The 23,706-nt window shown below is 38.6% G+C and overlaps 1 protein-coding gene and 1 long non-coding RNA gene across 9 annotated transcripts in view; both read right to left on the bottom strand.

Annotated features, from left to right (window-relative positions):
- PLOD2 (procollagen-lysine,2-oxoglutarate 5-dioxygenase 2) overlaps positions 1 to 23,706 on the bottom strand; it is a 107,353-nt gene that overhangs the window by 61,628 nt on the left and 22,019 nt on the right. The gene's annotated exons all lie outside the window — the stretch shown is intronic.
- Positions 12,816 to 23,199, bottom strand: LOC145539800 (uncharacterized). Its single transcript, XR_014077965.1, has 2 exons — positions 20,763 to 23,199; positions 12,816 to 13,983 (listed from the first exon to the last, which is right to left on the bottom strand). It is a non-coding gene; the product is annotated as an uncharacterized LOC145539800 (long non-coding RNA).

Here is a 23,706-nt window from a genome sequence, read left to right as displayed (position 1 = left end):
TCTTGTGTTTCAGTATTACTGCTAATTACAAAAAAGCAAAACTAAGTTATAAGTAATTTCATCAAAGAAAGGTCTCTTCAATAACATTACATACAAATGTTCGATTCCACTAAAATTCATACCACAAGTTTACCAGAAGTATTAGGACAGAAGACAACTGATCTCCAGAATCAATGTCAAAAGAGAAAAAGAGGAAAGAGAAACCAGCACACTATATCCCACCAGCATTAAGAGACAATGCAACCAAACATACATCACTGCCTTTATTAGGGTCCCGATGTGAAAAGTCGACTGCCAATAAGGTATCTGTGAGAAAATTAGGGAAATTTGAACACTAACTTATATTTGTTGATATTAAGAAACTATTGCTCATTTTTAGCATGCTAATAATGGTGCTGATATTTTTAAAGGGTCCTTATAATTTAGAGACAAATATTCAAGTGTTTACCCAATGAAAGGATACAGTATTTGCGATCTGTTTTAAAATTCTTAGGGGTAGATACGAGGCAATGGAGGAGGAAGATAAAAAATTAAACAAGATTGCCCACATATGATGATGGTTAAAACTGAATTCCATTTACATATGTTTGGAAATTCCTACAATTAAAAAGCATAATCCATAATATTCCAATCTGAAAAATACTCAATATAAAACTTGTTTTAACAGTCTGAAAAGGAAAAATGCAATAGACAGAAGAAATTTTCTAAACAAAGAATATTATAATTTAAACAACTATAATTAGTACCTTACCCAATCCACCCACAACAACCAAAAGGACCAAGTGAGATGTTGAGAAAATGGGCTTGAAAAATGGGCACCCATCAACCACTAACAAAATCAGTCTAAGAATGTGATAAAGAAAAGATAAGTCCAACTCTGGCCAAATATAACCTCTAGAGCCACAGCCTGACTCTGTCAGAAAGTGGATTAATGCAGTTACCATGAGCAAGAAACATGTAAGGCATCAATAGAGTGCGGCTGATGAGAACCATTTATCAAATGAAAATCACATCAGAGCCAAAAAATAAATCCTTCTATAATCATATATACAAAGTCCACCAAAACACCTAGCACTATAGTAAGATTTAATAAATATTTTAATGGCTTAATATTTAGCTCTCCAGAAAAATTGAGACGAATAACACAACCTCTCCAAAAATCAAGACAATTTATTTAGAAAGGCAAAAACAAACAAACAAACAAAAACCACACTATGTTCTCTCTTAATGAATTTACAACTCTAGGAGAAAAACGCATTGTTAGAGTCATGTTTTTTTCTCTAGATGTTGATTTAATAACAGAATTCATCAATTTTTAGTGCTGATCTAAATGTTCCTTCCAAAGACAAATCATAGCTTTAAAATAGGAAGTTTTTGGCTGATATTTCCTGTGTCCAAATGATTTCTTCGATCAGCCCATAAATCCAGCTGAAATTCATTGTCTTAATGACAGGCAGCACATTCAGTAACTCAGCAGCAGCCCAGCTACCTTTGATCTTACTCAGAGGGATAAATCTCCTATCTTCCCAAGAAACTTTCTCTACACTCAGTCTTAATTTTAAATTTGTAAAAATCGAAAAAAAAAAAATCTACCTGAGAAGGAGCTCTGAGTACATTGCCCTTACTCTGCTATAACTCATTTTATGAAAGAAGTATCTTTCATCTATAAAACTCAGTGGTGCTCAACTTTCTATTCAAGGAACACATTTTCTAGGAATAGTTACCATAAGAGCCAGCAAACTTTCACTGTAAAAGTCCAAATAGTAAATATTTTAGGCTTTGTAGTCTATATACAATCTCTGTCATGATTCTCTTTTTTTCTTTCTTCTTTAAAACATTTCTAAAACTAAAAAAAACTTTCTAGGTTTTCTGACTGGCTGCATAAAAACAACTATGGGCCAGATTTGGCCTAAACATTACAGTTTGCCACTGTGGTTGGCCATATGGATCTGACAACAAACTATATGGGTTCCAGTCTCAGACCTACCACTTATTACTTGTTTGAAATGGGTCAATTACTTAAACTCTGTGTCTCATGTTTCTCACTTATAATATATATGTAATAATAGCACCTGATAGGCTTGCTGTGATGGTTAATGAGTTAATATATATAAAGTGGATGATGCTACATATGTGTTAGTCAGTATCTTACTTTTTCTCCTCAAAAGATAAATGTGTAAGGGAGGTTGTAGTTGAAATGCAAATCTCAGCAAGTTATATAACTCAATCTCCATCTCTATCAGTTATTTATTCAAGAACTGAATATCTCTTTTTTATTATTAATTTTTATTGGCGTACAGTAGCTTACAATGTTGTGTTACTTTCTAAAGTACAGCCAAGTGAATCAGATATATGCATAGATATATCCTCTCTTTTTTAAGTCACCACAAAGCACTGAGTAGAGTTCCCTGAGCTGTAGAGTAGATTCTCATTTGTTGTTGCTGTTCAGTGGCTCAGGCTTGTCAGATTCTTTGAGCCCCATGGACTGCAGCACGCCAGGCTTCCCTTTTCTTCATCATCTCCCAGAGCTTGCTCAAACTCTTGTCGGTCATCAGTCAGTGATGCCATTCAACCATCTCGTCCTCTGTTGTCCCCTTCTCCTCCTGCCTTCAATCTTTTCCTGCATCGGGGTCTTTTCTAATGAGTCAGCTCTTCGTAACAGGTGGCTAAAGTATTGGCGCTTCAGCTTCAGCAGCAGTCTTTCAAATGAATATTCAGGGTTCATTTCCTTTAGGATTGACTGGTTTGCACTCCTTGCTGTCCAAGGAACTCTCAAAAGTCTTCTCTAATACCACAGTTCAAAAGCATCAATTCTTCAGCACCCAGCCTTCTTTATGGTCCAACTCTCACATCTATGCATGACTAGTGGAAAAACCATTGCTTTGACTATATGGACATAGGTTAGCAAAGCAATGTTTCTGCTTTTTAATATGCTGTCTAGGTTAGTCATAACTTTTCTTCCAGGCAGCAAGTGTCTTTTACTTTCAAGGCTGCAGTTACCATCCACAGTGATTTTGGAACCAAAAAAAATAGTTGGTCACTACTTCCATTGCTTCCCCATCTATTTGCGATGAAGTGATGGGACGGGATGCCATGATTAAGATTTGGGAATGTTGAGTTTTAAGTCAGCTTTTTCACTCTCCTTTTGCACCTTCATCAAGAAGCTCTTTAGTTCCTCTTTGCTTCTGCCGTAAGTGTGGTATCATCTGTATATCTGAGGTTATTGATATTTCTCCCTGCAATCTTGATTCCAGGTTGTGCTTTATCCAGCCCAGCATTGTGCATGATGTACTCTGCATATAAGTTAAACAAACAGCTTGACAATATACAGCCTTGACATACTTCTTTTCCAATTTTGAACCAGTCCATTGTTTCATGTCCGGTTCTAACTATTGCTTCTTGACCTCCATACAGGTTTCTCAGGAAGCAGGTAAGGTGGTCTGGTACTCTCATCTCTTTAAGAATTTTCCACAATTTGTTGTGATCCACATATTCAAAGGCTTTAGCATAGTCAATGAAGCAGATGTTTTTCTGGAACTCTTTTGCATTTTCTATGGTCCAACAGATGTTGTCAATTTGGTCTCTGGTTCCTCTGCCTTTTCTAAATCCAGATTGTACATCTGGAAGTTCTCAGTTCATGTACTGTTGAAGGCTAGCTTGAAGGATTTTGAGCATTACCTTGCTAGCACGTGAAATGAGTGCAATTGTGCAGCAGTTTGAACATTCTTTGGCTTTGCCCTTCATTGGGACTGGAATTAAACTGATCTTTTCCAGTCCTATGGCCACTGCTGAGTTTTTCAAATTTGTTGGCATATTGAGTGTAGCACTTTCACAGCATCATCTTTTAGGATTTGAAATAGCTCAGCTAGAATTCCTTCACCTCCACTAAATTATCATTAGTTACCTATTTTTATACATAATTGTGTATATATATCAATCCTAATCTCTCAATTCATCCCACCACTTTCTTTCCCCCTTCTTGTCCATAGGTTTGTTTTCTATGTCTGTGTCTCTACTTCTGTTTAGCAAATAAGTTCCTCTATAACATTTTTCTAGATTCCACATATACAATATTTGTTTTCCTCTTTCTGACTTATTTCACTATGTATGACAGTTTCTAGGTCCATCCATATCCCTACAAATGTCTTTCAACTTTCAAGATTTCATAATACTGGTATAGTACTGTCCTTTTATCCATGGTTTCTGTCACCCATGGGTCAATCATGGTCTGAAAATATTAAACGGAAATTCTCAAAATAAATAATTCATAAATTGTTCAACTGTACACCACTCTGAGTAGAACTGACTAAAAAATCAGTTACAATCTGAAAGCAGAGAATTTGGTGGGATTTCAGGCCTGGAGAATACAGGAATACAGGCCTGGGAGACTGTAGCCCTGAGAGTACGCTCCAAGGAGGCAGGATGGGGAATCAGGCTATATACAAGTTTTCAGCAAAAGAGGTAGACAGTCTAAACATCAAAGATGATTGTTAAATAAGGAAAACCAGATATCAAGCTAAGGTATCTAGCATTTCTCTGTGTATGGAAAGAGGCAAGCCTGTGGGCTCACTGAATTCATTCCTTTCCTATGCACCTCAGCGATCTAGGGCCAAATATTGTTTCTTGATTGTTTATGTCCTTGGTTCCTTGTTCACCTTAAGGAGTGGCAGATATGATGGATGGCTGCTTCTTGTATCGCCTCCCTCCAGCTTCTCATCAATCACCATGAGGGGTGGCAGCATCTGCAGGATCACAGGCATTGTGTTCCCTTTTGGGAGCTCTCATTCACATTTGGAGGGCTGGAATTGCCAATAGCTGTGACATTTCTTGCTCATCAATATGGCAGAAAATATTTCACTTCACAGTAGTGTGGTAAAATCTCTTGCTATCCTGCTCTCTCCCACCCATGACCTGAATCATCCCCCTGTCCAGTGTATCTCATCAGTTAGTCAGTTAGTAATTGTCTCAGCTATCAGATCCACTGTCACAGCATCAGAGTGCTTGTCTTCAAGTCACCTTTATTTGACTTGTACTTTGGGGCCATAAGGGTGACTTGGCCATAAGTCACCCTTATGGCCCCAAAGCACAAGACTAGTAATGCTGGCAATTCAAATACACCCAAGAGAGCCATAAAGTTCTTCCTTTAAATGAAAAGGTGAAAGTTCTGACTTAATAAGGAAAAAAAAGCTGAGGTTTCTAAGATCTACACTAAGAACAAATCCTCTATCTGTGAAATTGTGAAGAAAGAAAAAGAAATGCATGCTAGATTAACTTTCAAACTGTAAAAGACATAGCCACAGTGCATGGTAAGTTCTTAGTTAATAGAGAAAAGGCATTAAGTTTATAAATAAGATATTTTGAAAGATCACATTCACATAACCTTTATTATATTGTTATAACTAGTCTATTATTAATTACTGTTGTTAATCTCTTACTGTGTCTAGCCTATAAATTAAACTTCATCATAGATATATAACATGTATAGGAAAAAACAGTACATATAGGGTTTGGGACTATCCACAGTTTCAGGCATCCACTAGGGTTCTTGGAATGTATCCCTTACAGGTAAGGGCTAGGGGTAGATGGCAACTGTAATGGGAAAAAAAAAATCTATGTAAAAACAGTTCAAGTGGAAGCTGTTTATTAAAGTAATATAGAAACTGTACATACACCTTCTCAACTCTTTTCATTTTTCTCCATCTCCAAGCAAGTTTACTCAAGTTATGACTAGTCCATTTCCACAATACCCTCCAAAACCCCACTACACCCACTCCAATCATATCTCTACAAGCACATTTGCCTTTTCAAAACCCTTAGATATGTAACCATGTCACCTCATTGCTAAACATCCTTAAATTACTTTCCATTGCTCTTAGAATGGTGACCAAGCTCCATTATCTCAAAGTTCTTGACTACCTCTATCTTCTCTGATCTCATTCTCCATTTTGCTCTCTCTCCTCCAAGTGCAGGCCTTTTTTTCTGTTCTCCAACAATGGCCTGCTCCCTCCCACCCTGAAGATAATTGCAGATGCAAAGCCTTTATCTAATGTCTCCTCTGATCTCTTGAAGTAGCCACTGCCTATTCAACTCACTGAGATTCTTATATATATGCCATTTTCTCAGGAGAATCTTCTCTGACCTACTCAAGCAGGTCAATGCCCATTATACATTCCCACTGCATTCTCTACCTTTCTTTTGGAGCACTTTATGACAAACTATAATTATATATTAATTTGCACAGTTACTATTCGAGATTAGAGTCTCTTTCCCCAACTAGACTGTAAATTCCAAAAAGGCAGGATGTTTTTTGCTCAGCCCTATACCTCCAGGGCCTATCATAGCGTTCAGCATGGAATCGATTCTTAATAAATATTTTGTTGAATGAGCGGATTCAGGAACAATGGATGTTATGTTTTATCTGTGCATGTGTGCATGTCAAGTCCCTTCAGTCATGTCTGACTGTTTTCAACCCTATGGAGTGCAGCCTGCCAGGCTCCTCTATCCATGGAACTCTCTAGGCAAGAATACTAGAGTGCTTTGCCATTTCCTCCTCTAGGGGGATCTTCCCGACCCAAGGACTGAACCTGGTTCTCCCACAATGCAGGCAGATTCTTTGGATGTACAAAATAATTTGTTCCTGGCAAAATCCCGGTGTAGTTTGCATTATTATATCCAATTCACAGATGAAAAAACTAAGTTTAAATAGTTTAACTTAGCCAAAGTCACCCAAGTTGCCAGCATAGCAGGAAGCAGAATTGCAGTTATTCCTCACAGTCCATTGCTTTCCAGTGTTTCATGTGCCTCACTTGGTGGTGAGAGGTCAAGAGACTGGAAGCAAAATTTGTTTTATTACATGTACAGAAGAGATAACACAGCAAGCTTAAGGCTTCAATCTTACTTTGCAGGGTTGATCCCCAACTGGCATCTGGAAAGCTGCCTTTGGAGACGATTTCCATCATTCCCAGATAAGGACAGCTCATTGTATCTGAATTGTACAAACAAGGTATTTATGCTGAACACCAGCTTTCTATCTAGGAGTTGGGAATTCTGGTACAGAAGTTGCCTCTGTGACCAGCCCTGAATAAAAACCTAAGTCTCTAACAAGTCTCTAACTAAGTCTCTAACAAGCGTTTCCAATAAATTACATTTCACATGTGTGGTCACAACTAGTCGCTGGTGACTCCCCTGAGAAAAGACTCTTGGAAGCTGTGTCTGGTTTCCCTGGACTTTGCCTACGTGCCTTTTCCCTTTGCTGACTTTGCTTGGTGTTCTTTCAATGTAAATAGTCATAGCTATCAATATGACAATATGCTGAATCATCTGAGTCCTCCTACTGAATTGGGGAGCCTGGGAAATGTCTTAGGGAGAGCTTACCCCTTATGCTTCTAGCTACAGGCAGCAAGTCTTCATCTGAAAGAGGCACTATGGGCCTAACTGATTATATATCTGATACCTGACTATTAGATTCTGGGTTCAGAGGCCAGGCTAGAGAGATACAGAAAAGACTCAAATAGACTCCATAAAGGAAATAGTTAATAGATAAGATGATCACACCCTGCTTCTCTATTGGTTGAGAATCATTTCATTTTTTTAATTTAATTTTTAATTGAATGATAATTGCTTTACAGAATTTTGTCATTTTCTGTCAAACATCAACATAGGTATACATATGAGAATCATTTCATTTTACCATAAACTGTTATCCCAGAGTTTAGCCTAGCAAAATCCACATTTTCTATAGGGAAGGAAACCAAGACCTGAAGAGAAAATCAGACTTGTCCAAGAACCTGCAACTGGTGGTAATCAGCCTAGGACCGGAATTGATGATTCTTAATTACTAAAAAACGTGGCTTTTCTAGGTCTTATTACACAATTTTGTTACTTTTTTTAAGTACTGAGTCACTTAAACACTGTGACAAACTGAAGTCATGGAGTCTAGGTGTCAAGAAAACACATTTTATTTTGTGGAATTGTTGAAAGAAATTCAAGAGACCAAAATTCCTCAAGAGCAATTCACACCACAATTTCAATGAGGAAAAAAACCTAAAACGGATATGTCAAAGAGACATCAGAGGATTCCTTAGAATTTCTTTAGGAAAAAGGGGACAGAGGAAAGGCTTAAAGAAAAAAATAACTTCCTAGCATTAATGCTACATAGGGAACATCTTCACACATGTTAGTATTTAGATAGACGCCTAAGTTCCACAGCCCACTCTGGACAATGTTCTCAGTCACTAAGTTGTGCCCAACTCTTTTCAACCCCATGGACTGCAGACTGCCAGGCTCCTCTTTCCATGGAATATTCTAGGCAAGAATACTGGATCAGGTTGCCCTTCCTACCCTAGGGGATCTCCGCAACCCAGGGATTGAACCCGCATCTCCTGCATCTCATGCATTGGCAGGCAGATTCTTTACCATTGAGTCACACAGGAAGGCCTACTCTGGACAACACACAGACATAAAGCAAATGAGATGAGCTGGGGGGTAGTGGGGGAAGGGTGGCATGTAGGGTAACCAACCATCCTAGTCTGTACAGGACTAAAAAGGTTCCCAGAACACAGGGCTTTCAGTTTTAACCCTTGAAAACTCCAGGATGAGTTGGTCACCCTAGCAGTATGGTTAGTGGGATTATAGAGGGTGAGGATTGCTAGTTATGTATAACAGTAGATGACAAATGGTCCAGGAGAACATTAAGTTAGGATAAACTCTTCTGGAACCAGAAGGTCAACATCATATATCAAGTGAAGCAGGATCAGATTAAGACCTCCAGAGGCCCTGGGCACCAGAAGGTCAAAGTGCACTAAGACAACATCCATTCTTCAGAAGCACCTCTCTTCTCAGTTCATAGCCAGTGCCTTTTCTCCACGTCCTCACATGAGGAGGGGTCTAGGGACCCTCTGGGGTCTCTCTCTCTCTTTTTAAATATTTATTTATTTGGCTTCACCCAGGTCTTAGTTATGGCATGCAAACTCTTTGTTACAGCATGTGGGATCTAGTTTCTTGACCAAAGATTGAACCTGAGCCCTCTGCATTGGGAGCATGGAGTCTCAGCCACTGGACCACCAGGGAATCTCTTTTATAAGAAAACTAATCCCATTCATGACAGCTCTACCCTCATGACCTAAGTCTTTACCAAAGTCCTCACCTGATAATACTATCGTCCTTGGATAGTGGAGGTGAGAATTTCAACATATGAATTTGAGGGACACAAATGTTTAGGCCATTGTAGTTACATACCTGTTGACTAGTAAACATGCCTATTTGATGAAACACTTTCATCTATGAGAATTGTGTTACATAAGGCAAATAAGAATAAACTTTGATCTCTGGATATCAGCTTAAGTAGACCTAATGAATATCTTTCTCACAAATAGGATCAAATATCTCATACTATAAGTGCCTTCATAATTTTAACATGGTGAAAGGGGCTGGGGTATCTTTAAAACCTATTTTATAAAAACCCTAATCCAAGTCATTGTGACTCTATCCTCATGACTTAAGCACCTTCCAAAGGTCCCACCTTTGTGGATTAGGATTTCAACATACAAATTTTGGGTGGACACAAACATTCAGGTCATATTAAATATGAAGTACAATTAAAAGTACCCAGAATGAATGTAGTAGCCTGGATGGGAGGGCAGTCTGTGGGAGAATGGTTACATGTATATGTATGGCTGAGTCCCTTCAATGTTTCACCTGAAACTATCACTACACTGTTAATAGGCTATACTCCAATAGAAATTAAAATGTTTTTTTAAAAAAGCACCCAGAATGAACGGACTGTCTTGAAAAAGCAGTGTTTCCTATCTTTATAAGTATTTATAAAACTAATACAGAATCATATTCCAGAATTTATGACTTGGAGAACACAATTGATCTCTTCAAAAGTTAGGAAATGCATACCTTGAATGTAATTTTAATGTCAAAGGAAAAAGGATTAGCCCTCTTCACAGACAGAACAGCTCCAATCTGTTGAATTCCAAGGGTTTAAAGGTTACAGCAACCTCCAAAGTAGAAAGACACTGGTAATGAGAACCTCCTTTGAGTGCGATGGTGTAACCCATCTGCTGGCCAAATGCTTCAGCAGAGACTATGAACTGCCTGCCAGAAATCTGGTCTCAAAGTTGTGTAGTTTGTTCAAACAGATTATTGTATTTGATTTACAATCTGATCTATTGCTCTTTATACCATGTTTTGCGTAGGCACTAAAAATATTTCCTAGACTCATAACCAAAGGGTATCAATAATAAAGTTAATTACCAGAACGAAACAGCAGGGACTGAGATAATACTACACTCCTGCTAATTCACCTACAATTGAAAAAAACAAAAACAAAACAGTTGTCCAAGGTCAGAGGCCACCCTGAGATGCATTTGTGGTCCATCTGAGACAAAGCTGTAAGGGTGAGGTGCCTAAGCCAATATGAACCCTACTTCCCTATAACGGAAAACAAAAAAATATCTTCTTAAAGAATCTTGCCTAACCTAAAGGAATGAAAATAAGTCAATCTGGAATGCAAAATTAAAAGCAGACCTGATCAAGTGTGGCAGGGCTGAAAAGGAAACAAAAGACGCAATTTTCATTCATCATCCTCAAGTGCACTGAAACATTTGCTTCTCTCATTCCATGTTGCCATGAACACATCATAATTACATATTTTTAAAGAGGGCATTTCCCATTGTACCCACATAGCGTAAAATGAACACAAGTAATCTGTACAGCAGCTCCTCCTCACCTGCCTTGAGAGTTTTATGGCATCTACTGTATTTTGGCAGTTCAGAATACTACCCCACAACTTGCTAGTTCCTCACATTGGCTAACAAGTTGAAGCTGCCATAAAAGAGATTATTAGGAGGATGTCCCTGGTGCACAGTGGATAAGAATCTGCCAGCCAAAGCAGAGGACACAGGCTCAATCTCTGGTCCAGGAAGATTCCATATGCCACAGAGCAACTAAGCCCTGTGCCACCATTACTGAGCCCACCAGCTGCAACTACTGAAGTCTGCAGGCCTAGAGCCCAGGCTCCACAACAAGAGAAGCCACCACAGTGAAGTGCTCACACACTGCAAGAGTAACTCCCGCTCACTGCAACTAGAGAAAGGCTGCACAAAGCAGTGAAGACCCAGGGCAACCAGAAATAAATAAATAAATAATAAAATCATAGTTTAAAAAATAAACTAACTTTAAAAGAGAGATTACTAGGAAACTGAATTAGCCCATTAGACAGAAGAAGCAGTTCTAAGAAGGAAGTTCATAGTGATAAATGCCAACCTCAAGAAACAAGCAAAGTCTCAAATAACAACCTAACTTTACAACTCAAAGAACCAGAAGTAGAAAAGAAATGAAGTTCCAAGTTAGTAGAAAGACTTTTGAATGGTACATTTCCATTTTTGTCTCAAGGTATATTTTCTCTCTCTTTTGATTTCTTCTTAGACTCATTGCTTGTTCAATAACATGTTGTTTAATCTCTACATACTTGTGAATTTTACATTTTTCTTCATGTAATTAATTTCTACCTTAATACCATTGTGGTTGGAAAAGATGTTTGATATGATTTGAATACTCTTAAATGTATTATTGCGTTGGTGATGCCTTAAGCCATCTCATCCTCTGACACCCTCTTCTCCTTCTGCAATGATGCAATAAACATGAACTTGGGCAAACTCCGGGAGGTGGGAGGGAAGGGCAGCCTGGGGTGCTGCAGTCCATGGGGTCGCAAACAGTCAGGCATGACTGGGCAACTGAACAACAACAAATGAATTAAGATTTGTCTTGTGACCTAACACATGACCCATCTTGGAAAATGTCCCACATGCACTTCACAAGAATGTGCATTCTGTTGCTTTTAGATGGAATTTTCTGTAAATATCTGATCTAACATGTAATTTAAGGTTGATGTTTCCTTATCGATTTTTCAGTCTAGATGATCTAACCATCGATTAAACAGGGTATTAAAGTCTCCTACTCTTATTGTATTACTGTTTATTTCTCCCTTTATGTCCGTTAATATTTGCTTCACATATTTGGGTGCTCCTATATTGAGTGCATAAATAATTACAAATGATGCATCTTCTTGACTCCCCCCTTTATCATTATGTAGAATCTTTTCTGTCTCTTATTACTGTCTTTGTGTTAAAGTCTACATTGTGTAATATAAGTATAGCTACTCCAGTTTTTCTTTTGATTTCCATTTACATGGAATATATTTTTCTATCCCTTTACTTTCGGTTTGTGTGTTTCCTTATATCTACATGAGTCTCTTGCAGGCAACATATAGATAATTCTTAGTCTTTTTTGGTTAAACTATTCAGCCACTTTACATATTTAGATTGGAGAATGTAATCCACTTACATTCAAATAATTATTGATAGACATGTGCTTACTGCCATTTTGTTGTTTTCTTGCTATTTTTGCAATTAATTTTTTTTCATCATTTTAAAAACCTTTACATATCTTTGAGATATTTTCAAAGGGAATCCAGCAACAGAGTATTCCATCATATGAATGAATCATAATTTGATTACCACCATACTAATGGCAGATATTAAATTATTTCCAGTATAATACTGTACTAAAAAAGCTACAATTGATAATGATGTACATAAGTAATTTCATACATGTAAGACTGTATCTATAGAATAAATTTAAAAAAGAATTTCTGGGTCAAAAATTTCCTCCCATTTACCATTTATCATTTGACCTTAGTTTTGACTCTGATTTCTGCCATTAACTCTTACATTCCTAGGTTTGTATTATATTTTACAAAGTCTTTCCACATATTATAATTATAAAATAATTTTCAATATTTTCTTCCATTTTTTTTTTGGTATCATTTTTTCATATTTATTTCTTTCATCCTATGGTTGAAGTTAAACCTGACCACATGATGAATCTGTTGAGGTTTTCTCTGATATTATTCCAAACAAGGAATTCTGTGGGTTCCATTCTGAATTATTAAACCCTACATCAAATCAATGCATTAATTTTTTAAAGAGAAATATTTTTTATGTCAACTATGATTGCAAGGTGATTTGTGATTTTTTAAAGACAGTAAAAAAAAAAAAATAGAATGGCTCAAAGTATACAAATACTGGAAACATCAAAAGTAACAGGAACATAATTCTGTCCCATAATTTTTTTTCTAAGTAAAATTGGCTTTATAACAATTGGCTATAAAGCCCCACATAAAAGGTTCTCTATGTGTTCCCATCTGCCACACTGACAAACACTCACCTAAGATGGAATTACCTCCGACCCAATCAGCTCCCTGTTGTCTAAGTGTCTGATATTCCCTCCTTCTTATTTCTTCTTTCAGTTTTGAAGAGTAACTTCCTTGAATTCTAAACTAGGTCATATGTTAACAGACATACATGGATGATTCTCACTGACCAGTCATTGTTGAACAAGTCTGTGGATGATTAACCTCAGGACCTTGAGATGGCCAACCTCCCAGAACAGCCTCAAGTCAAATCCAAACCCCTGCACCACATTCAAATCTGGGTTAATTCCATGGGGTGGGGATGGTGTTTTGTGGATAAGTGTGCACGTCAACATGGGACTTAGAATGCTTGAAGGACAAGAGAGGCAATCTACCTAATTGACCTTTTACCATTTTACATCATTCAAAACAACATATTAATAAAACCTTGACCATGTTAACTATTCTGAGTTTAGTGCCCATTATAATGTGTATGTAGGTCCATTTTAACAGGAAGCCAAAAATCTTTCTGAACATGTGTTTATATTCTCCTGGTGCTTGAAGTACAATTTAATTCCAGTTGGAAATTAAGGAAAAAAATTTTAAATGATTGGTATCATATAGTGAACACACATATGTGATTAAAATAAGTCCTCATAAAGAGTAAGTTGGGATTCCCAGGTGGCAATAGTGGTAAGAAACCACCTGCCAATGCAGGAGATATAAGAGACTTGGGTTCAATCCCTGGGTCAAGATGATGCCCTGGAGGAGGGCATGGCAACCCACTCCAGTATTCTTGCCTGGAGAACCCCCATGGACAGAGGAGCCTGGTGAGCTTCAGTCCACGGGGTTGCAAAGAGTTAGACTTGACAAAAGCAACTTAACACACAGAATACACAAAGAGCAATTATTTTTAAGTGTTTGATTTCAGTCTATTATCATTCGGGCAATAAAGAGACAGAAAGTGTATAACGTATATCACCTGTCTTCAAGCAAAATATTTAATTTTATATGTTGACATAATTTGTTGACTTTAATGGTTTCTATGATAATGAGGCCCCCCTCCCCAGGTCTCTAAACATCACCCCTGAGGCCATTTAACCTTGCTCCAAGAGTTCACACCAACCTAGTCTCAGTCCTCAGGATCCTGCATTCCAAACTCTTCTGCAGAGACAAGTTCCTTTCCTTAGTAATTGAGTTTTCTGTTCACTTTTCCCACCAGTGGTCAGATACCTATCATAACATATTATTTCAAAAGATGACTTGTGTCTGGTTTTGTATCTTCTTCCTCAATTTTAGCTCCTGTCAAAATATTCCAGGCTCAGAGCTGGTACCCCAAGTGTTTACTATCCAGGAAAGGCCATGTGCTACCTTGGTCTTAGCGTAGCTTACCATTCTCAAGATTTGCCCAAAGCTAATGCTACAAATTCCAAGTTCTCTGCTAACCTTCTACTGTTCAAAATTAACTCCACAAGAAGAAAATCTGAATCATGGACTTAAGCATTCACTAACAGACTTCCATTCCCCTGGCTGTCCTTTATCCTATAGACATATTTCCCAGTTTCTATGTTTCAGAGAAAAGGTTTTGAATACTCATTACTCAGAACATTCTACCTCTGACCTTCCTACACATACTTTAGTTTCCTTCCATCTCTGGGGATTGCTAAACTCTGAAGATTTAACTGGATTCTTAATCCAGACACTCCCAGTCCAGTCCATCATGCTGATGTTCTCTTGTCCAGTAGTTCTCAAGCATCAGCTTGTATCAGAAATACAGAAAGCCTTATTAAAATATAAACTTCTGGACCATATCCCTAGAATTTTTGGTTTGTTATATCTTAGGAGAGATTTGGAAATAATTTCTGTGCACCAAGCATCAGCACCAGGAGATGCTGATAATGCTGAACAGAGATCACGTTATAAGAATTATATTCTAGGTATGTCAGTAAACATACATATCTAGGTATCTCTAATTCTAGATAACAGCTCAATGAGATAAAACAATGAAGAAAGAAGTCAAGAGTAGCTGCGGGTAGTGCCACTGAAGAAAACAATTTCAGGTGGGCCTCAAAGATGGGATAAGACGAGATAGTCAGAAATGAGGAGGAAACAATCGAGTTTTCAGTATCCAGAATGACAGGAAATGGCTAAATTGCAAATCACAACTTAGCAGTGAGAGAGACCAACTGTTAGCCAAGATGTGGCAGACCACAGAGGCCATGGCCAGGGGCACTGAGCTGTAAGAGACAGGAATGTCACTGAAGGGTCTGAGCAGAGAATTAACATTGTTAAAGTGCCATAATTTCATCACTCCTTCAATAAATATTATTGTATGCCTACTATATGCCAGACATTCTTCAGAGTTTGAAGATTCCAGAGTGGATACAAGAGACAAAAAGTAAATCTTTGCCATCATGGAGTTTACATTCTAATGCAGAGGAGCAAAAAACAAAACAAAAAATAATTTCTTATAACTTAACAGGGCTAAAGACAAACAGGCTTAAATTGCTGACATTTGGAATAGCATAGTCAAGTTTCATCAAGAAAGTGATGTGAAGTAGAAGGAGTAGTTAGCCCTGCAGAGATCTGGGTGGATGCTTTCCAATAAGAGGAAAGAACAAATACAAAGAATCTGAATGAGCCAGTTTCGGGCCTCATATGCCCTTGCGGGGGAGGGGGCTGGGAGTACACTACAGAACACAGAGGAGACTAAGCAAGGAAGAAAATGAGATGCGTACAGAAATCAGAGTGGCTAGGTTGTGCAGGGCCCAGAAGGGCATTTCAAAGATTCTGACCTCTACTCCAAATGCAATGGGAAGCTACTAGAGGATTTTGAGGAAAAGGATGACATAGTAGTTGCTAAAATACCAATACTATTACTATACAGCTACCACTGCTGCTACTGTTGCTACTAACAATAGTGACTATCATATTCAGTTCAGTTCAGTCACTCAGTCGTGTCTGACTCTTTGCGAACCCATAGACTGCAGCACGCCAGGCCTCCCTGTCCATCACAGGGAGTTTACTCAAACTCATGTCCAATGAGTCAGTGATGCCATTCAACCGTCTCATCCTCTGTCGTCCCCTTCTCCTCCCTCCTTCAATCTTTCCCAGCATCAAGGTCTTTTCAAATGAGTCAGTTCTTTGCATCAGGTGACCAAAGTATTGGAGTTTCAGCTTCAACATCACTCCTTCCAATGAATACTCACAACTGATCTCCTTTAGGATGGACTGCTTGGATCTCCTTGCAGTCCAAGGGACTCTCAAGAGTCTTCTCAAACATCACAGTTCGAAAGCATCAATTCTTCAGCGCTCAGCTTTCTTTACAGTCCAACTCTCACATCCATAAATGACTACTGGAAAAACCACAGCCTTGACTAGACGGACAGTTGGCAAAGTAATGTCTCTGCTTTTTAATATGCTGTCTAGGTTGGTCATAACTTTCCTTCCAAGGAGTAAGCGTCTTTTAATTTCGTGGCTGCAGTCACCATCTGCAGTGATTTTGGAGCCCCCCAAAAATAAAGTCTGCCTCTGTTTCCACTGTTTCCCCATCTATTTGCCTCAAAGTGATGGGACCAGATGCCATCATCTTAGTTTTCTGAATGCTGAGCTTTAAGCCAACTTTTTCACTCTCTTCTTTCACTTTCATCAAGAGGCTCTTTAGTTCTTCTTCACTTTCTGCCATAAGGGTGGTATCTTCTGCATATCTGATGTTATTGATACTTCTACCAGCAATCTTGATTCCAGCTTGTGCTTCATCCAGCCCACTGTTTCTCATGACGTACTCTGCATATGAGTTAAATAAGCACGGTGACAATATACAGCCTTGACGTACTCCTTTCCCTATTTGGAACCAGTCTGTTGTTCCACGTCCAGTTCTAAGTGTTGCTTTCTGACCTGCATACAGATTTCTCAAGAGGCAGGTCAGGTGGTCTGGTATTCCCATCTCTTTCAGAATTTTCCACAGTTTATTGTGATCTACACAGTCAAAGTCTTTGGCATAGTCAATAAAGCAGAAATAGATGTTCTTCTGGAACTCTCTTGCTTTATCAATGATCCAGCGTATGTTGGAGATTTGATCTCTGGTTCCTCTGCCCTTTGTAAAACCAGCTTGAGCATCTCTGGAAGTTCATGGTTCAGGTACTGTTGAAGCCTGGCTTGGAGAATTTTGAGCATTACTTTACTAGCGTGTGAGATGACTGCAATTGTGTGGTAGTTTGAGCCTTCTTTGGCATTGTCTTTCTTTGGCAATGTCTATCATGTAGATACTACTAACACTTTAAATCTATATACTAAGTTATTTCAATCTTATATTTAAATATGTTGCCCCAAATTAAACACAGGATATACGGCAGGACCTCTACACGAACACAGCCTGGCTCCAGAGTCTGTGTCCATAACTGCTATACCATACTGTGCCCCATAATCAGACTAAAGCTTAACAGGCTCGTTCTGGTTGCTATGACTGAAAGAAGTCAAGAGTAAAGTTAGGAAGCCTGACTGGGACAGAATTTATAATAATCTACGCCATGGTGACATGCACCAAGGAGTAGCTTTAAAGAAGAAAAAAAGTGATCTATCTGGGTATGTTTTGAGAGCAGATTAAACAAGATTGACTGACATTAAATGCGGGGTTTGAAAGACAGTAGTGAAGGACTCCAGATTATTTAAGAAGATTAACTTTAAAGGATTAGTCTGCTGCTTGGGTAAAATGGTAAGTGTTTAAATCAAAAGCAATTACTGTGACCTTCAAGATGGTAAAAAATCTAAATGCCACAATACCTGTCCTGAAGGGGAGACAAGTCTCTGTAACTTCTCTTTTGGTGATACTTATTTGTCCCTGAAGGAGTTGTGGACTCCAACCAACGGACAATTTAAATGTAGATGAAGTGTTTTATTTTAACACATAAAACAAGAGGATGGCTGAGCTCATTCTAAAATGTAAAACTTTTTTGTATCCATAATAGTTACTTAGATATTCACGGGTTATAGAAATCAACATGCAGAAGTTTTCTGTTTTTTAAATCTATTTTTGTAGAATATGCAAGCCATACTTGCACATTCCTGTATAAATGCCATCACTTTAAGTCATTAGTAAGAAATGTGTTACAAGGATTAGAACATGTATGCAACTGGGGAGAAGAAATATCAGCTGCTGGCAGAGAGCCCTGTTAGAGGAAGGTCACTTGTGAAAATGCTGACCCTCCCTCCCCTCTCTTTCCCCATCTCCTGAACAATCACATTCAATTAACACCTCATCCACTGGTTCCTCAAAAAGAGCAAAACACAGGAAGGCATGAAGTAGTCATTAAAAAACACACATATTTAAAGCAGATGTTTATAAAATAGCTCCCTTTCGAATGGAACCTAATCTCACCAGTATAAATCCCCAGGGAGTGGAGGAGGGTTTGCTCCTATATACTGGGTCAGTTATCTTACTGAGTCAGCAGCTCATTCAGGGACCCTGTGCAGATGCCCTAGTTGGAAAACCTGCCTAGTGTCAAATAGGGCCAGCTGTTGCAAGGACTCAAAATTCCGAGCTCTCAAGAAGCCTCGACACACCAGAATCAAAGAAGACATTCCCTCTGCTGGAGGGGTCCTGGCATGACTCATCAGAGAGCTGGTCCCCAGTGAAGTCTTATTTCACTGGCACCTGGAAGCAGGGATAAAGCATTCAGTATTTCTTAGCATCAGTGGACCTCTCCAACACTCACTTCCTATTAATTTCAAATTCTCAAAGTAGAAGAAAACTCACAATAATGTCCTAAACAGTATATTGCTAAATATACACATATACATCAAATAACACTAAGTGTATTTGTTCAGAAAGAAACACTATGGTTTAAAATGAGAATAGAGAAGATTTATTAAATTCTAAATTACTCTCTGTCTGCATTTTTGGTCACTGAGAATTCCAATTATTTAAGTTGCAGAGTCTTTGATCTTTCTCTAAACCCTTTTTAATAGAAATCATTGTATAAAATACTATATTTAAGCAAAGAATACTAAACAAATATAACCTCTTCCTGATGCTTTGTGATCATTTCTTATTGTACATTCCAGTGATACAGTAATTCCCCAAAACACATCTCATTCTACACAGCCATTTATCCCCATTCCTAGTGGGCCCAGACAGTATTTTTCACATCTTGTTGCTGACCTTTAATTTCATAGTCTCTGTTTTGATGTTTGAGTATCAGAATGTCTGCTTCCGTCAGTAACATGGCACATTTCTCTAGTTACTGCCTCCTTGTGATTTTTATACTGTATTGCATATGCTGAGGTAGAAAACTCATTTGTTCATAATGTGTGTTAAATAAAGTCAGTAAATAGTTTTCCTATCTTTAATCATAAGTAACATAAAGAAACCGGAGAAGGCGATGGCACCCCACTCCAGTACTCTTGCCTGGAAAATCCCATGGATGGAGGAGCCTGGTAGGCTGCAGTCCATGGAGTCGCTACGAGTTGGACACGACTGAGCGACTTCACTTTCACTTTTCACTTTCACGCATTGGAGAAGGAAATGGCAACCCACTCCAGTGTTCTTGCCTGGAGAATCCCAGGGGCAGTGGAGCCTGGTGGGCTGCCGTCTATGGGGTCGCACAGAGTCGGACATGACTGAAGCTACTTAGCAGCAGCAGCAGCAGCAGCAACATAAAGAAACAGCTGGAGGTTTAGAGTAATCATGGCTAAAAAATAAAAGTATGAAGTTAATTACCTGTGTTAAAAGTAAAATTGCTACACTTTTAAGTGTTCACCAATAATAAAATGATCACTACCACAAGAAGTCTTTAGAGATGTATCTTGTAGCCTACTTGAACTATAAATGCTACTCAGATGCAGGTTACAAAACAAAATCTAACATTAAGGAGGTCCTACTTCACATTGAAAGTTGCTGCTGCTACTGCTGTTAAGTCGCGTCAGTCGTGTCCGACTCTGTGCGACCCCATGGGCTGCAGCCTACCAGGCTCCTCCGTCCATGGGGTTTCCCAGGCAAGAGTACTGGAGTGGGGTGCCATTGCCTTCTCTGATATTGAAAGTTAGGTTGACCTAATACATTCTCAGACTGAAGCAGTGAAAAATATCTCAGGCTTCCTTGTTATTTGCTGAAAACTTGTGTTGCTTTGATAATTATTCAAGTGGTGTGGGAAAAAATTCAAAACTCCTCTGGACAAGAAAATACACATACATGTACTCACACAACCTACTTACAAACTCTTCTGCCAAAATAAAAAGAGTAGTATTGACAAGAAGCGAACACTATAGACAAAAGCTCCATACTCTTCACCCTTTGTAAGATGTAATCTTGGACCCTGCATGTATAATACAGTCACCTAAAGAGCCCAGAACTCTTCTCAAACCAATTCGTCAGGCAGAATTTCTGGGTTCTTCTTTCTTCTCCTTTCAGAGAAGGAGATCACTGTGGTCAGAGAGAAACTCTTGTGCATCAAAGGAGCACCACAGAGGCAAGGGGATCAGGAAATTTCAGCCTGGGATAGGAAAAAGGAGCCCCTAGTCTGAGGAGTTTATATTCCTCAACTTCAGATTTAAGGCTTGACTCCACTCCACTCCACCTTTGAGCTCTGTAAATAATCCTCACTGACTTTTATCTTCATTCTTTCGCCAACTAGTCACTGACTATTCTCTGTGAAATGGGTACTGTGCTAAACATTAGAGATACAATGGCTTAAAAAAGAAAAAAAAAAAAACAATGAATATAATGTAAATTGCAGAAGCATATGTAGACCCAACTCCTTTTTGTCACATAGCAGTTCAGTTCAGTTCAGTTGCTCAGTCATGTCCGACTATTTGCGACGCCATGGACTGCAACACCCCAGGCTTCCCTGTCCATCACTAACTCCTGGAGCTTACTCAAACGCAAGTCCACTGAGTCGGTGATGCCATCCAACCATCTCATCCTCTGTCGTCCCCTTCTCCTCCTGCTCTCAATCTTTCCCAGAATCAGGGTCTTTTCAAATGAGTCAGCTCTTCACATCTGGTGGCCAAAGCATTGGAGTTTCAGCTTCAACATCAGTCCTTCCAATGAACACCCAGGACTGATCTCCTTTAGGATGAACTTGTTGGATCTCCTTGCAGTACAAAGGACTCTCAAGAGTCTTCTCTAACATCACAGTTCAAAAGCATCAATTCTTTGGTGCTCAACTTTCTTTATAGTCCAAATCTCACATCCATATATGACCGCTGGAAAAACCATAGCCTTGACTAGATGGACCTTTGTTGGCAAAGTAATGTCTCTGCTTTCCAATACGCTGTCTCGTTTGGTCATAACTTTTCTTCCAAGGAGCAAGCATCTTTTAACTTCATGGCTGCAGTCACCATCTGCAGTGATTTTGGAGCCCCCCAAAATAAGTTCTGTCACTGTTTTCATTGTTTCCCCATCTATTTGCCATGAACTGATGGGACCAGTTGCCATGATCTTAGTTTTCTGAATGTTGAGTTTTAAGCCAACTTTTCACTCTCCTCTTTCACTTTCATCAAGAGGCTCTTCAATAAACTGTTTTGGAAGTATCAATCACTGTCTTCAGAAAAATGGTATAGATGAGCTTATTTGCAAAGCAGAAATATAGAAACAGATATAGAAAACAAATGTATAAAAAGAAACCAAGGAGGGGACGGTGGGGGGGATGAACTGGGAGACTGGGATTGACATATGTATGTGTATGACACATTTGTATGTATAAAATAGATAACTAATGAGAACATACTGTATAGCACAGGGAACTGAACTCAGTGCTCTGTGGTGACCTAAACGGGAAGGAAATCCAAAAAAGAGAGGCTGTATGTATACATATACATATAGCTGAGTCACTTTGCTGTACAAGTGGAAACTAACACAACATTGTACAGCAACTATACTACAATAAACATTAATTTAAAAAATCACTGTCTTCGGGGACCTTACAATATAATGGCAGGTGGGGTGGGATGGCAGATAGCAAGCAACTAATTGCATAAATAAATATAAGTGGAAATTGTGGTAAATGTTAAGAATGAATTCAAAGAAGGAGGTGAGAGATTTTAATGGGAACTGTTTTAAACTGGAAGGTTAGGGAAGAATTCTGAGGAACTACGTTAAAACCGAGACCTGAAGGGAAAGATGATTTCAGGTGAAGAAATGTGCTGTTTGTATAAAGGGGTGGAATTCAATATAATCCAGCAGTACTAAAATCTCAGGCGCCATCCCTCTGTCATTTATTTTGGGTATTTTCACTTCTGCCCCTAGAGAGTTAGAGGGTTGGTAACAATATCCCTTACCGAGTTATAATTTAACACCATTCCTTCGTTACTTTTCAAAAAGAGGAAGGAAATATTTAGCCCTTTGAAACTAACTGTAAATAAACTACAAATTCAGTTAACATCTATAGTTATTTAGCATTCTTCATTAAAAGAAATTTTTAAAACAGATTTTTGTTATCTACACCAGTATGTGTACAGTGTTGTTTTTCTTCCCCCAGTAAACAGACAATTAGGTAATCCAACAATTTTCCGAGTTTGAGTCAATCAGCAGAAAGGTTCAGTGCCAAATTCACTGTCCCTGTCCAGCTGTACCAAACCGTCCTTCTCATGCTTTCCTCTTCTATTTTTTTTCCTCCCTTTACATATTCATTTTCAGTCTCTTTCTCCAGTGTTTCTTCCTCCATCTGCTTCTGAAAGCCAAGAGTGGCACATATCAGAATCAGGAGGGATCCTTCTCCAGCTACATGGTAGCTATGTTTTTATATAAAGGATTATCAGTGAAAATCCTACAAAACCCAAACCTCTCATTTCACAAGATTAACTTTCCCACTGAACTAAATAGAAAGCAAGGAGGAAGGGGAGAAGTTTCCGGTCACATATATCTCCCACAAGTTAAGCATAAAAAATAACAAAGAACGCAAAATTCACAATAAAGCTTTCTGATTAATAGACCGCATCAAATTATGGGAGAAGGGCATGATCAGCACATTCTGATCTTCTGTCAAGTCAAGCGCACTGATGCCTAGTGCAAACCCCAGCCAACTAGGGGTAGTACACCAGCCACTGAGCCCACAGTCACAAACCTACATGCCCCCATCCTATCCCCTCCACTCTTACTTGCTCTGGTTACCTGACAAGTCCTGTAAAACTTAAAAATCTGCTTCAGGCTGCTCTGTAATTCTTCAGCACTTTAACTACCATTTTGCAGATTGCTGGCTTCCAAACTCACAGCTTAATGAATCACAGCAGCTGTTCTGGCCTTCTTCCTAGAGTTTCACACTCCAACTCCCCTTGCAAAACTTCTGTTGTGGGGGCCTGTTTCTCAGCTCTCACATTCTACTGAATAAACACCTCAGTACCAACATTAGAGGCACACACACACAAATAAGACTATAAATTTTAATAACGGTGATTATTCAAATAACTGTAAAACAGTTACCAAAATCCTTCACAAGGAAGTTTCAATCCATATAAACAAAAGGGAGATTATAAAGAATGGCAAGCAGTTATTCCTAATTAACATAGGCTTT

Source organism: Giraffa tippelskirchi, chromosome 2 (assembly GCF_054371585.1).
Source record: "Giraffa tippelskirchi isolate mGirTip1 chromosome 2, T2T-mGirTip1v1.2.pri, whole genome shotgun sequence".
In the NCBI taxonomy this organism is placed as follows: Eukaryota; Metazoa; Chordata; class Mammalia; order Artiodactyla; family Giraffidae; genus Giraffa; species Giraffa tippelskirchi.
This window is presented reverse-complemented; position numbering and strand designations above follow the sequence as displayed.